General features: G+C 41.5%; 1 protein-coding gene across 3 annotated transcripts in view; it reads right to left on the bottom strand.

Annotated features, from left to right (window-relative positions):
* The window catches only part of PPARG (peroxisome proliferator activated receptor gamma), a 64279-nt gene extending 47783 nt beyond the window's left edge, over positions 1 to 16496 (bottom strand). Inside the window, exons 1-2 of one of the 3 annotated variants that reach the window (XM_080994214.1) lie at positions 16222 to 16340; positions 14956 to 15062 (exon numbers count right to left, since the gene is read on the bottom strand). The gene's annotated coding sequence lies outside the window, so the exon portion shown is untranslated. Of the gene's footprint in view, positions 1 to 14955; positions 15063 to 16221; positions 16349 to 16392 lie in introns of those variants that run through there. The other 2 variants (XM_080994212.1, XM_080994215.1) reach the window with 2 other exon arrangements.
* Positions 16497 to 16503: the final 7 nt, after the last annotated feature.

Genomic DNA, 16503 nt, shown 5'->3' with positions numbered 1-16503 from the left:
GAAGTTGGACAAATATTAAAGCTGTACAATATGCTTATTTGCTATATTTGCTATATATATGCTCTTTGCTATATTGTTATATTTTGTATTTTACTTTGGGGGTGGGGATTTGTTCCTTTTCTAAACCTTTTCTTTTAAGCTTCTTGCCTTATATATCAGTCCAAAGCAGACTTTGATTTGCTGGACATTAGGGCCAAACTAAAGGTGAGGTCACGGCATTTGGGGAGCTTCCCGACCACCAACACACTGCTGCAGCCCTTATGCTGACGGTCCCCTCTTCTAAAAGCTGCTGTTAATCGTATACGATATTTGTGGGGTTAAAATTCTAAGCCTACACATGTTCTACTCCACAACTAAAAACAGCTCTGGGTTGCAGCCAGGTCTCATTCAGCCTTAATTTTGAAACAACAGCGAAGCGTCAAGACCCCTACACAACAAATAGTTTGGACCCAAGATATCTGAACACTGTTCAAATACAATTTCTCCCAAGGTAACGATGCAGAAATATATCCAAACTATATCAGTCTTATTGAAAACTATTACCTTGCTTAGTATGTGCCATGACATCTCTCAGTCTTCCTCTCTCTGCTCTTTCCCCAATCATTTGCAAAATCCAGCTTTGTTCCCTCACCCTAATTTATAGCTCCCAACTCAAGCTGCTTATTGTTTCACATTTTGCTACTGGTTTATCAATCTGTTCTTACAGTTTTTGGAGAATCTTATACTTGATAAGTAGTTTGTTGTTTCTATCTGCACTATTATCTTCTATATGAGGCCACCCAGCCTTCTTTGTTTTGTCTTTGCAAAATAATGGTATTTTAGCAGGATAAGCAAAGGAAAAGAGGCTTCAGCCGTCAAAGCAAGCCATCATTATGAACTCGAGCAGAAGCTTCAGGATTTCTTCACTAAGGCAACATATTACTTACATTAGCAACATGCCTAATATTTTAAATTTAAGTTATTAGTTTGTCATCTTGAATTCTTATTGCCTTTAATGCCAAACTTTGCTGATCCTGTCTCTTACCAGTTCGAAACTACTACAGGATAAGGTATAAATATAAGGCAGTGGCGTAGCGTGGGGGGTGCCAGGGGTGCCAGCCGCACTGGGCGCAACATTTGGGGGGGCGCGAGTCCAGAGGGAAGGGACAAGCAATCGAGGCTTGGTTGGGGTGGGGGGTCGTCGTCTCCGCCACTGCTTCTGTTTTCCGCTGCGCTGAGGCGAGCTGGGCGCGGCCAGGCATGCAAGCGCAGCGCCTGGCCAAGCGCTGCAGCCTGGGGAGCCGGCGCCTTAGCGCCTCGCCGTCGGCCGCGCAGCCGTTGCCCAAGCTCGACAACTCGTGGAGGGCGCCTCTCTCTCTCTCTCTCTCTCTCTCTCTCTCTCTCTCTGCCTGGAGGGGAGGGGCTTTCCCTGCTCTTTGTTCCGTTTGAGCAAACACAGCAACGAAACGGAGCAGGGTGGGCAGTAAGACCCTGAGGCAGAATGCAGGAAAGCAGCCACTTTCTCTTTTCAGGTTTCCCTTCTCCGGTACCTACCCACCCACGTTTATTGTGAGGGAAATCTAGCTGACTGCAGGGAAGGGGTTGGGTGCATGTAATGTGTGACAAAGGCATCAGGTGTACGTCTTGGGTGGAAAGGGTATAAGGGTGGGGAGGTAGAGTGCATTTAAAAAAACCAAAACATTGTGGATTTAAACAAGGAAAATGTAGCATAATCTACTGTTTGTAAGGGCCCTTTGGGATTGGTTTTACCCATCTCAGACAGTTAGCTCATAGTGTAAATAAAGATGGCTGTTGTTTACATTTTTTTAATAAAAGCATCAACAACGATCCTTTTGCACGGTCTGTTGTGCTGTGTTGCAGAACTTTTTGCAGTTGCAGGATTAGGGATGGTGTTCTGTGCTACAGTGGCGTAGCGTGGGGGGTGCAGGCTGGGCCGGCCACACCGGGCGCAACATCTGGGGGGCCGCGCTCCACGGGTTAGAGGGCGCAAAATCCACGGGTTAGGGGGCGCAAATTACTTGCCTTGCCCCGGGTGCTGACAACCCACGCTACGCCACTGATATAAGGTGCAGATTTCTAAATACACAGAGAGGCTCCCTCAGAATGCAAATACCTATTGTACATTTTCTTTAAGAATCCAGAAAATAGAACTGTTGGGCCAAAAACGTTCATAGAGTCAGCTAGGTTGGGGGAGGGAGTTACTACCCCTATACTATATAGAATCATAGAGTTGGAAGGAACCATGAGGACCATCTAGTCCAATCCCCTGAAATGCAGGAGCTCAAACTCACAACCCTCATGCTCTAATAACTGAACTATCATTGGCCTAATAATATGGGGATGTTTAAGCTGGGAGGAAAGCACAAGGGACACATTTTCCCTTCCCCACTCTCCAAATCGCATTATACTCAGGACCTTGTGTTTTACTTTTTTAAAAAAAGTCCAATATCATGCACAAAGCAGCCCTGAAATACATTTTTACATTAAGGCCATGGTTAAATGATATAAATCATAACTAGGCATTATGTCTGCACAGATCCATTGCCTTTGCATGCAATCCCTTTCCTCCTCTCTTCCCAGCTTACCAAAATTACACCAGGAAATCTTTATAAAAAAAAACCTGTGGCTATGTGAAAACTGGGAAACAACAGACACAAGGTTTGGAACAAACCAGCATTTTCAACCAACTTCAAACCCTCAGGAAGGGAGAAGAAAAGAAACTGCAGACATGAGCACAAAGCTTCCTAACACCTCAGTTTATTAAGTCATGATATGACCATCCAAGCACAGCCTCTGTCTCTCTGCAAGTCTTCACCTTCAGCTGCTATAAGACTAGCAAAATGGTATAAAATTATGTAGCTGATTAGGCACCCTCAGATGCCACTGAGCAAACTGGTGCACATGAAACAGACAGACAGACAGACAGACAGACACACACACACACACACACACACACACACACACCCCTCACTGATATAATACCCAGCTGATAGCAGGGATGGAGCATTTAATCTATTACTCCACATCCCATCCCTGTTATATTATCTTCTGCCCAGTATCACTGGAAAATAATGGAAGTTATACATATTGCAGAAAGAGCAACAGCCTTCCCAAAGACTAATATTCTGTTGCTTTCACAACATGTACTAAAAATTCCAGACATTGCCAGATGTGGGCATATTTCAAGAGCAGACTGGTTTGGGGGAACGGTTCCAAGGCAGCCTCTGAGATTTCCCCCCTCTTTCATAATAATATATACTCTAAAAATACTAACACAATTAACTTTTAAAACCTCACCACCACACACTTCCAAATTTTTCCCTTCAGCTCCTGTGTGAACCCTTCTCCCTATAGTCATCTAGAAACACTTTCAGTTTCTGCTTCTTCCAGAAAATTCGGCCGGCATCCCAGAACTCCTGTCTTAACACAGTTAATCCCATCTTATTTTGCTTTCTGAAAAATAATGTATACAAAATATGGCGAAAACAATATGCCTCCTATGTCTCAGAGCAAAGATATTGCAAATATTCCAAAATACTGTGAACACAGAACATATTATAGGCTTTGCAAATTCCTGCCAGCCATCCCATGCATTTTTCTGCATGGAGAAGCGCTTCTTGTTTGGAAAACAACGTTTTTTAAAAAAACATTAAACAAAGATAAGGCACTTGGAAAGACTTTCTAAATCATCACTTGAACTTTCGCCTACATAGAACCAGCATCCTGTCAGTCAGAAATGAATGGAAAGATGTGCACATGACTTTCACAACCACAACATTACATCACATCATATGGTGGGTGCAACAGTGAATGATGCATGGGATCAGCTGTTTAATGCGGCGTCTGCAACTCTCTGCCACTATAGAAAAACTGTATTCGTGAATAAAATGAGACAGAAATAAATGTAGGAATAATGCTTCTGCAGAAGCTAATTCAGGAATTAGCACTTTTAGGTGATGACACACAGAACACTGAACATAGTGTTTATTGCATTCATGTCCCACTTTTTTGTCCATGGTTCACTCCTTTTCTCAGTTAATCCATACAACAACCCATTGAGGTACGATAAGAGGCTGTGGCTGGTCCAAGGTCGCCCAGTGAGCTTCATGATTTGAGTGGGGATTTGAACCCTGATCTTCCAGGTCCTAGTCTGACACTCTAACCACTACACCACATCTTAGCTGTCAACTTTTCCCTTTTCTTGCGAGGAATCCTATTCGGAATAAGGGAATTTCCCTTTTAAAAAGGGAAACATTGACAGCTATGCACCACATTGGCTTCCTAGATTATTTCTGTTGTGCCATGAGCTAAACTAAGTACAGTGGTGCCTCGCAAGACGAAATTAATCCGTTCCGCGAGTCTCTTCGTCTAGCGGTTTTTTCGTCTTGCGAAGCAACCCTATTAGCGGCTTAGCGGATTAGCTCTATTAGCGGTTTAGCGGCTATTAAAGGCTTAGCGGCTTAGCTGCTAAAAGGCTATTAAAGGCTTAGCGGCTTAGAAAGGGGGGGGAGCGCGAAAAAAAATCTCAAGACTCGCAAGACATTTTCGTTTTGCGAAGCAAGCCCATAGGGAAATTTGTCCTGCGAAGCGCATCGAAAAACGGAAAACCCTTTCGTCTAGCGGGTTTTCCGTCTTGCGAGGCATTCGTCTTGCGGGGCACCACTGTAGATAAATAAATATGGGGAAAGCAAAATGTTACTTGGAGAAGGATCTGAAATATATTCCTTGAAGAGTGAATTTCTTTTATTCTGGATTGTTTTATTTGATGTTTTCGTGTGTTGTAAACCACCTTAAGATTTTTTCTTTAAAATATAAAGTGGTAGAGAAGAAGAAGAAGAGTTTGGATTTGATATCCCGCCTTTCACTCCCTTTAAGGAGTCTCAAAGCGGCTAACATTCTCCTTTCCCTTCCTCCCCCACAACAAACACTCTGTGAGGTGAGTGGGGCTGAGAGACTTCAGAGAAGTGTGACTAGCCCAAGGTCACCCAGCAGCTGCATGTGGAGGAGCGGAGACTCAAACCTGGTTCCCCAGATTACGAGACTTAACCACCTCTTAACCACTACACCACACTGGCTCTCTGGTATAGAAATGATAATAATAATAATAATAATAGTGATCAAAAAGAGTTTTAAAAAAGATCAGGATGACGGGTTTCAAAGAGAAAGTATTGGCAGCACAGCATAATAAAATGGATGTGAATTATAGAACACAAATACATAGATCATTATGCATTTATGAGTATATCTTCCATGTGTTTTATTTCACTTATATACTGTTTTTCAGGTGTAATCAATATTTCAAAGTAGTTATGATTATATTAAACCAGAACATCATCACCAACGAAAAGAGTTACTGCCAGACAGGAATTCAACAACCAGGTTGGACTGAACTAACAGAAAAAACTGAATATTGGGGGAATATTTTAAATCTATTGTGAGGATCGCTAGCTTTCTTTCTTTCCAATCTGGTGATATAAAATAGTAGAGGAACATGGTGCCTAACCTAACCCAAAAAAGTAAAGGATAATGGAAGATAGCCCAGCTCTAATACACTTACTTGGAAGTAAACCCCACTGAACTCAGTGAGATTTATATCCAAGAAGACATGCATAGTATTGCACAGCAAATCAAAGTGATGAAGGTGTATGCATTTTAGTTATAAAGGTTTGAATGTACTCAGGTTTTCCCAGATGCCTCACAAAAGGTTAAGGCGGGGAGAAAGATTAGCAACCAGAGGTAATTTCATGAAATATGTGGTTGATATATTGACTACCAGCACTATCAAGCAGTCAGTTATCACATTAAGTAGTACACAACCCACTCAGCATCATATAGCCATCAGCAGCTGAAATCTCTGGGCTCACTCAAGACTGACAGATAATAATTAGCCCATGGCCAGCATGGAAAGCAGCTGCTCCTATATTTTGGAACTTAAGTGTTTTTTGTTCTTGGTGTTTTTACTGCATATTTTCTCATGTACTTTAAAATGCGGAACATGATTCATAACAATAAATAAATAAATAAATAAATAAATAAATAAATAAATAAATGTTGTTATCGGTGTGGATTTCTGAGTTATGAAAGACTGGTGTTCTGGCCAGAATAATTATTTCAAAATATGTCAAGTCTTGTCTCAGTTTTCATCCTCAATCCATGCAGGAACAGCAGGATCATACTGAAGAATGAATAATAAAGTTTTATCTTAAGAGATTCTTGGAAGGACGGAACTCTGCTTTTAAAAACACAGTATGAACTTCCGGTCTTATGCTTATTATACTCATGAGCAAGGCTCACTAATTGTTCTGGGACTCACTGGTTGTTATTGGAAAAAGGATATCAACTTTTACCGTTGATGGGTTCAGAATCTACATGCATGTGTTTGATGTTTCATAAGATACAGCCTTAGAAACCCTTCACTGGTTGTACTCACACTAAGAGAAACTAACAATCAAACACAAAACCCAGGACCTCATAGTTGGTAGAGTGACCCAAGTGTTAACTTTTAACAACCTAGTCCTACAAATAAGGTCCACAGTATCTGGCCGCACTGCTGGTTTGTGTCATCCAACAACTGTAGCAGTTAAGTACTAAGTCCTTATTTTGCTGGAGTAGCAAGCCTGGCAATCAATCAAAAACTTAAGTTCTGTTCATAGAATCATAGTATATAAAGTTGGAAGGGACCCTGGGGGTCATTTCAATAAGGTTTGAGCTTAGCTAGCTCCCTCTCACTGTAGACTTCCAAAAAGAAATAACTGCCATGGGGAGGGAGGGTCTTGTGCAAATAAATATTAGAAAAAGTGTGTCACCTTTTCCTTAAGCTCCTAATACAGATAATCAAAGTGCTTGTGCTGTAAAACCTGTTCTTCTGACCATCACTGCTTCGATTATCAGCCAGTTACAAAAGCCTGTAATTAACATTTTTCTTTTCATATCACCTGGCTTGAAGTAACAAACAGCCTTGTATTATTAAGATCCGAATCTCTTTCACAATTTTGATGCAAAAAGGACCCAAAAAGCATTATTTGAAATGATAATTTAGCATATATATGGAATATTCAAGAAGCTACAGAATATCATATGTTCAAAAAGAAAAAGAAAAAAACCCACATCTCACTGCCAAGGTGCTTAAAGAAGTCCTACCCAACATTTATATACCCTATAGCAGGGGTAATCTACATTTTGGGAGAGTAACTGTCTCACTGCAGCACTGTGACATAAGAAAGCCTTTCCCGGGGGGGGGGGGGAATTAAGTGCAGTACATTGACAAAAGCACATATTTTGCATGCATAAGGCTCCAACGCACGCGTTTCAAGGACCAGAGCTGGGAATGATCTCTGCCTGAGTCCCTGAAGAGTACCTGTCAGAATACTGAGGTCAACTAATAAATACTCTGATTCAGTATGTAAGTCAGCTCCTGATAGCATTGGTGTGGTGCTCACTTCAAAGCCAAGCAGGAAGTGCATTCACTCCAAAATCCTACAGTTTTGTTCAGTAGTTCAGTATTTCTCTACTGTATCTGCTTTCTAGTATATACAGCTGGAAGTGAAATGTTACCACTTTGTTTTTTTTAAAATAAATATTTATTAAGGTTTTCACAATATTACAAAATGAAAAAAGAAAAAGAAGAAAAAATACAAAATAAAAATAGTTAAAAACAATTCAATCTTTCTATCATTTATCTTTCATTTACTTGTTTCCCGGACCTCCTCTTACCTCCCTTTTTTGTATTCCAGTTCAGTTTGTTAGTTCAGCAGTTCCTTTCCCTTCTTAATTCATCCTGATCTTTAATCTTAAATATATTATAACGTTAAATTTTTACCTGTTAAAAATCAATTTTTTCATATTCTTTTATACCATTACAGCTAGAAACCACTTAACTTCAATCCAACATCATTCTAACATTCATTGATTTTGCAGTATTTCTGTAAATAGTCTTTAAATTTCTTCCAATCTTCTTCCACCGACTCTTCTCCCTGGTCTCGGATTCTGCCAGTCATTTCCGCCAATTCCATGTAGTCCATCACCTTCATCTGCCATTCTTCCAGAGTGGGTAGGTCTTGTGTCTTCCAATACTTTGCGGTAAGTAATCTTGCTGCTGTTGTGGCATACGTAAAGAAAGTTCTATCCTTCTTTAGCACCAATTGGCCGACTATGCCCAGGAGAAAGGCGTCTGGTTTCTTCAAGAAGGTATATTTAAATACCTTTTTCAATTCATTATATATCATTTCCCAGAAAGCCTTAATCTTTGGGCATGTCCACCAAAGGTGAAAAAAGTACCTTCATTTTCCTTACATTTCCAACATTTATTATCGGGCACATGGTAGATTTTTGCAAGCTTGACTGGTGTCATGTACCACCTATATATCATTTTCATAATATTCTCTCTTAAGGCATTACATGCCGTAAATTTCATACCTGTGGTCCACAACTGGAAGTGTTACCACTTTGGAAGAAGAGTTTGGATTCTATATCCCGCTTTATCACTACCCTAAGGAGTCTCAAAGCGGCTAACAATCTCCTTTCCCTTCCTCCCCCACAACAAACACTGTGAGGTGAATGAGGCTGAGAGACTTCAGAGAAGTGCGACTGGCCCAAGGTCACCCAGCAGTTGCATGTGGAGGAGCAGGGAATCGAACCTGGTTCACCAGATTACGAGTCCACTGCTCTTAACCACTACGCCACACTGACTCTCAGTGCCCTCAATCTTTCCCAGCATCAGGGTCTTTTCCAGAGAGTCTTCTCTTCTTATGATGTGGCCTTCCAGTGAGCACTCAGGGCTGATTTCCTTAAGAATGGATAGGTTTGATCTTCTTGCAGTCCATGGGATTCTCAAGAGTCTCCTCCAGCATCAATCAATCAATCAATCAATCAAAAGCATCAGTTCTTTGGTGATCAGCCTTCTTTATAGTCCAGCTCTCACTGGACCATCTATTATTATTTTTAAAATCACCCCACCTCCCTGCATATAGAAAAATGCCGTATCTGGATGAAGCCCTGAGAGGTTCCTTTTGTTTGTGCAGTGAGGTTTAAAACAAACAAACAAACAAACACAGTGGCATTCAACTTGTATGTGAACTGACCTATAAGCTGAAATGACATAGTTTAGGGAAAGCTTCATTACTTGATTCTCCAGTTATCTAGGAACAGGTTTTTATTTTCAACAGTTTCTAATGGGTTTTAAAAGATGCATTCAGAGAAATATAGCTGGAAGAACCATGGCTGAATATTTTCCTGTTCAACAGGAATGAAGATCAAGAGAAACCTACAGTTATCCCACTCAGACATGAGAAAGAATAAAGGAATCCCAGATCCTCAGGCAATTTGTTATCATCACTGCTGAGCTGTAAAACAGCATGAGAAAACTTATTTTACAATCCTCCACACCTATGAATATATTTGACCACTCTGCTACAACAACACAGTGGTTTGATGACCAGCAGACAGCAGAAACTATTCTAACCTGCAAACGTGTTACATACATTAATCTAAATATTACTCACTCTCCAAAGCTGTATTCCTGTCTAGAATCGCTGCCACCCCCGCCAAACACCAAATAATACAACATGAAAACATAGATTCCTCACTGAAAATATTTCAGAGTATCTAAATATTAAGAATATTGCTTACCATAATTCAATCAGAATAATTTAAATAGATATACTGGAGGGATTTAAAACAAAACAAAAGAAAAGAAAAACAACTTTTGGTTTGGGTCATAGTAAGGAAGGAAGGACAGACGGGGTGCATAGAATACTCAGGAACAGCAACAGATATACAGTGGTACCTCGGGTTACATATGCTTCAGGTTACATACGCTTCAGGTTACAGACACTGCTAACCCAGAAATAGTACCTTGGGTTAAGAACTTTGCTTCAGGATGAGAACAGAAATCGTGTTCCGGCGGCGCAACAGCAGCAGGAGGCCCCATTAGCTAAAGTGGTGCTTCAGGTTAAGAACAGTTTCAGGTTAAGAACGGACCTCCGGAATGAATTAAGTACTTAACCCGAGGTACCACTGTATAAAGCAGCAGGACGGGGCCATGATAAGAGACTGGCACCTTTGATGGATGCACATTAAAATGGAAAAGCATTACTTTCCTGTGATTTTTGAACTTTTGCAGAACCAGAATGCACACAGACTTCTGTCTCCAACTATGCATCAAACTACATAAAACAGCAACTTATATGATATCCCCATTTAAAAACAAAACAAATAAAAACAACAACAAAACACAACAACAAAACAAAACACAGTCATAGGAGGTTGGAACAGGGAGTGGGGGGGGGTTTCACTTCTCCACTTCTCCAAATTCTACAACCCCCACCCACAAGCTGCTTTGCTCACCACCTGGAAGGCGGGGGGTGACAGGGTCCTCAGAAACCTTTTCCCCATGAGTGGGAAAGTGGTTGAAGGGGCATGTGAAGCGGTCAGACTGCAGAGAGTGAAAGGGTTAAGCCACCCCTCCCCACCTCACTTGTTCCTCAGCGCAGCTTCCAGTAGTTGCTCTGTGGCTAGAAAACTGCATTTCGTCTGGAGGAAGAATCTCAGGGCTGGTCATATCAGCGGCCCTATGAAACTCGGACACGCCACATCAGGGACGTGCGTGTGCTGTGAGGTGTGGCGGGGGGGGCGAGGGAGCCTGCATCCAATCCTATTCTTGAAACCCCTATTACAGCAATGGACAACCGAGTTCATCTCTGAGGGCTAGATCAGAAGATACAATAAGCCGCAGGCCATGGCTAATCTGAATTTCTTTCCCCCCTGAAATTAACATAACTCACATAGCACTGTCACCATGGATGCCAAAGTAGAGTACAAATGTATTTATTCAAAATATATTTATTTCGACAGAAAAACAAAACCTGATGCGAGACAGCTTATCGCAGATTTAAACATCACAGCCAGAATATTCACATCACCTCAGACACAAGTCCTTTCAATGGAAACTGCTCATATGCTGGCCTGCAGCAGTGTGTGTTTGCGTGATAGGCACACCAGTGTGACTCATTCCTTAGTTTCAACTCAGATTTATCTTTCTACCTGTGATAGTTTTGCTATGCTAAAAAAACCAAACCCCAATACTGTTACAATAATGAATAGATGGACCAAAGTTTTCTTCTCCTTTTTTTTTTTAAAAAAACATTGCTAATTATCAACCAGCAATGTAGCAAGTAAATGACTTGTTGTTCAGTAAGATGGGACTTTGGGATTTGTAGTATTGAATTCATAGACTTTGTCCTGGCTCTGTAAAGACTGCCTGGTATGCAGATGATATGCTTAGTCATGAGGAAAAGAGGTGGCTTCGGCATGTCTGTGGACCATCACCAGTCCATCGATTGATTTTAGGAGTTCATGAGTCTAATGAGTCAGGTAGCTCAGCTGGTAGAGCCTTAGACTCTTAATCACTGGGTTGTGTGTTCAAGCCCCCACATTGGGTAAAAGATTCCTGCACTGGACTAGAATGAAATCTCGGGGTCCTTTCCAACTCTGTGATTCTATGAGCCAGATGTTTTATCTAGCTGAAAAAGACTGATGGGGTGTTAACCCTTCAAAAGGCTCTTACACACTGACACACACTATTGCGTCTCACAAAACAATGCAGGCTTGCTGGCAAAGTAGAATGCTGTGGTGCAGCTTCACACTGTACATTCTCTAATAGCATCTACACATAGCAGTTCCTGTAAGGCTATAAAATTGTTCAGTCACAGACATCTTCATTAATAATAATAATAATAATAACAACAACAACAACTACTACTACTACTACTACTACTATTTCCTGTGTCTTCATGGTACTGCAAATGGTTCAAGTATGTGTGGGGCAGTAGATAAGCATAGTATTCTAACCTTAGAAACCTAGGTTCACAATATTGGAAGCCATTATTCCTTTGCATCAGTGTGAAATTGCCCATACCAAATTTGCTATTTGCCCTTATTACTCAGTGTGCATACAGGCACAATTGTCATTTACAAATATCAGCCTTTTTTTTGCAGCAGATGATTTCTATGTATATTATAGGAAATAAATGTTTGTGGCCACTGACCCATATGTCTGTTGAGGGAAAGCCCCTAATAACATTGACTTTGGCACATTAAATGACTGTGCAAATCTCCCCTAGATTTCTGATTGTTGTGAAACTATTATCTTCTATTCCAAAGGTTTTTTTTTATGTATGTGGAGGAGATAAATACTTCACTCCTGTCAGTCCCTTTGCATGTGTCCAAAGGATTACAAGCATGCGCTGCAGATTTTATTTCCTTTCTCCTAAGAGAAAGCCTTCAGGATCACACCAGAAGCTGCTTTTTAATGCCACACAGAAAAAAAGAAAGAAACAAAAAAAGCTTTTGATGGTGATGGTGGGATGGAAGTCTCTGTTTCAACACAAAACATATATCTTCCCCTGTGCATTTCTGGGCTGCGGCCACTTTTTAATAATAATAATAATAATAATAATAATAATAATCGGGAGGATGTAGTGTGCCATACTTTGGGGTACTTTGTGAGACTATATTAGTTGATTACTTCCTAATTCCTGCAGTAGCAATTAATTCCAATGATAATTCATTTTTCAAACCTTGTCTACATATCTCAAGGTGCAGAAGTAAAAGTTGCAGTAACATCTCTTTAACTCAATCGGTGATGGAAACTTTGTGACTTGAGAAAGTGCAAAGAAGTTTCAAGGAAGCAATACTAGCCCTTGACACAAGTAGCTTAGGTAATGGGTACTACTGCAAAGTCCACTCAGTTCATTCTGATAAACCACTTCAGTTACCATCTTAAAACAGTTTGTACAATGAAAACTGCTATTGAAACAACAGCAAAAACAATTATTGTACTTTCAGAGTGTATGTGTGTTCAGTTGTGTGTACTTTGCTGAATTAGTGCAAAAGGTGTAGATGCTTGAGGGAGTGAGCTTGTCAAATCATAGAATCATAGAGCTGGAAGGAAAGCAGGCATGCATCAGCACAGAAGCAAATGTTATCATTTGGCCAGGGCACACCCACATATCAGTCAATGGGACTGATCAATTTTTGCAAGTCAAAAAGTGTAGAGTCTCACAGATTGAGCCTCTGAAATCAACAGAATGAATGCTGGTCCACAGGTCACTTTAAACCACAGTTAAATTATGGTTTAATGGTGAATGTACAATGTACTGGTACATGGAGCAAAAAATTGTGAGTGCTTCTTTCCTCTCCTACTCCTGCTGCTACACTGCTGAGAGTTAAAGCCATGGTTTGATTTAGTTTTATGTGTGTACAGTTTGTTTCTTTCCAAACTAAACAGGCTGCTAAACTTTGTTCTTTGCTTACTGCTTATGGTTTGTTTGGAGGAAACAAACTGTAAGCCTGGGCTCCAGTGTAATGCCAAGCCAAACCATGACTTAGCCCTCTGCAGCTAAGCTAACTGTTGTAGGTATAAAGATTGGATAATTCTAAGTTAGTTATCTAGAACGGTGATCTTCAGCAAACTTACTGAGAAATTCAATTTGAAAGTCAATATCCTTATCCCAGAACTGCCATCCTATGCATACTTAGCTCAGGATACTTCTGACTAAACATGAACCAAACTGAGCTATAAGTGAATTTTGGATTAGAGTGTTTGAATCAAATTTACTGCAAGTTATGTATTTCTGTGGCTCAGTTTGCACACAGCATTTTTCATGTGAACAGATAATCTTATACATGTCTACTCAGAAATAAGTGCCATTAAGTGAGATGGGACTTGCTTCCATGTAAGTATAGGATTGCAGCCTAAGTATAGAAAAAATGCAACCCCCCCACCCCTCTGCTTTCATGTATAAAAAAGGGTAGAAATGTTTATTATGCCACAGCTTACATAGGAACCAAGTGATTGCCTTAACTTTGTAATTAAATTGATTTCAGTGTGGACACATGCTCCCATTTTTCACAAACAACTTTGTGGATATAATGGAACATACATTTGTGTAGAGTATCTATACCCTATCTATGCAACAGAGCTGCTATGGAACTTTTTGAAAAGTCTTGAAAAGCCAACATGAGACATACCTTAAGAATAATGTTCCAGCATGGGAACAAACAGTAGGATATACTGGCTATCAACAATAAACCCATTTTCACTCACTTGTCAATAACATGGCGATAACATTGGCTGCAATTTTATGTTCAATTTCCTTTTTCATGCTCTCGCTCACATTAAGAACTTTCACACATGACACAACTGGTGGGAGAGTTTTTCAACTGTGTTTTTTTAGCTTCACAAGGGGAAACAGTCTCAGCCCAAGACAGCCAGTCTGTGGTGTAATGATCACTTTGACAGCTCACATTAAATACGTGATTCACAAATTAACGTGAGCATAGCTCTGTTGATATCACTGCACCCTAAACTCTTCCTTCCCCAGAATGCTGCGTTGCACATATCTTCTTTTTTTTAAAAGACTTTGTTAAATTCCAAATTTATTATTTGAAAAGGTGTTCAGATGGTATCCAACCTAGGTAATTTCAGAGTAGAAATTACCAACAGAAACGTATAGCCCCAACTTAAGTCACGTTTGTTAATTTAAGTAGGTCTTCTCTAACACCAGTTGCAAGCCATATGTTTCTGAACAGCAGTTGTTATGTCATCCATTGTCACAACTCTTGTAGGGATAAGGACAGGAAATTTCAAGAGTATAATTTTTCATTAACAACCCTATATGTAAAGCTATCTGATTTTTCAGAAGCTGCCATCAAGAGCAATTACAGTTTTTACATGAGGGGCTCCAGGCTCCAGGGAAAGAACAGTTTCCTCACCATATCACAATAATGCAAGGAGAAGAAACTGGTCCTCTGCCACAGCGGTACAGTATTAAATCATGACCTTGTTACCACGGTGGATCATAACTCACACATATTGCCTCAAAGTTACAACACTAACAGGAACTTGCAGTCTATAGTGTATACTGCCCTAGGGAGAAATGACAGTGGGAAACTTACAAAACACGCCTGCAGATTTGGGATATGACACCAAGGCATCATCTATTTCACAATGTATAATCTCTGTTGTGGCAGGATTATACTTGGAACCTCGCTCATGCTCCTTGCTGTGGTTCGGAAAGCAAAGAGAAAAATTATGATTTAAAAAAAAAATCCACCAGAAGTTTCAGCTAAATGAGGAAACAAACTTTCTCCCTTTCTCATCATCTTGACTAAACACATTCATTAGCACCACAGGTAGAAGAGGTGCCCTCTGAGTTTTTAGCATCCCAGATGTAGCAACGGTGGACAAGTTTCTGCAAACAAACTGTCCTGCATTATGGGCATATCCACCTGCGGCATAGACAAACGAAAGCCCACTTAATGCATCACCTCCAAAGAGCACATATATGTATATATATAGCCCTTTCTTCCACATGATGAACATAAACCACAGAGTTCTGTAAGGATCACAGACAGAATTCCTATCAAGAATGCGTTCTCATTCCCATTACAGCATGAGGAAGATACATGGTTCAGACCTGATGCAAAGGCAGGCCACATGTGCCCATCACCAATAGAGGTCTGGGAGATTTTATTCCCCCCATTTCCCAAAGGCAGTACTTGCCAGTAAATCTTTTGCCATCACCTCTCCCTTTTTTATCTGTATCTAGATTCTATCCCATTGGATTTCTTTAACCTGTAATTAACCATTATTTAATAGGTGGTAGCATAGGCGTAGCCAGGATATGTTGGGGGACAGGCTTCATGTTAGGGGGTGGCAGAACCTCAGTTCGTTAAGCATTTTTATTAATTTACTTGATATTTTTTTGGGGGGGGGAACAGCTTCCCCCTGCCTCCCCTTGGCTATGCTCATAGGTGATAGATGTGCGCATGGCACAGGCAAAAACACACTCAACACTCTGCCTGGAAACACACAGACTTCTTCGCACTAAATGAGTTCAGGGTCTACTTCTGGAGGTCATGTAAGTGATTCCCCAAGCCCTAGTGGCCGCCGACCCCAACCATACCTGCTCCTTTCAACCCCCCAGCCCACCCCTCGGAAACCTCAGTCTCTAGCTCATTCCCTACAAAACTTTCTGAGAGCAAGTGAGTTCTGCTCTCCCAGACGACCATTCAGTATATAGACAGCCTTCCCATTCCCCGCTCTCTCAACCCACAAGCCAGGTGTCCTGGCGCCCCACAGGGATGCCGCTGTCCCCTCGTGCCCGTCTCAGCCCCACAAGCCCTTCCCGACGCGCAGCCTCCCTCCGTCCCTCTACAGACCCCAGGCACGCGCCCCCACGGATCGGGCGGGAATTCCCTGCAGCGTCACGCCGCCGCCAGACGCAGCCCCTCGGCAGGCAGGCAGGCGGGCAACGCCGCCCTCCCGTCCATCCACCCGCTTCCCGCCGCGCCGCCAGAGGCTCTGGCTGCCTCTCCGGCTCACACACTGACCTGGCGCTGTCAACTCGGCAGCAGGAGAAACTCTTCCCGTCTAGTGGCATGAACTCCCCCGCCCGGCCCGTCTAGGGACAGGCGCCGCCTCCCAGGGCTCACGGCGCCGCT

Source organism: Podarcis pityusensis, assembly GCF_964106645.2.
Source record: "Podarcis pityusensis genome assembly, chromosome: 2".
In the NCBI taxonomy this organism is placed as follows: domain Eukaryota; kingdom Metazoa; phylum Chordata; class Lepidosauria; order Squamata; family Lacertidae; genus Podarcis; species Podarcis pityusensis.
This window is presented reverse-complemented; position numbering and strand designations above follow the sequence as displayed.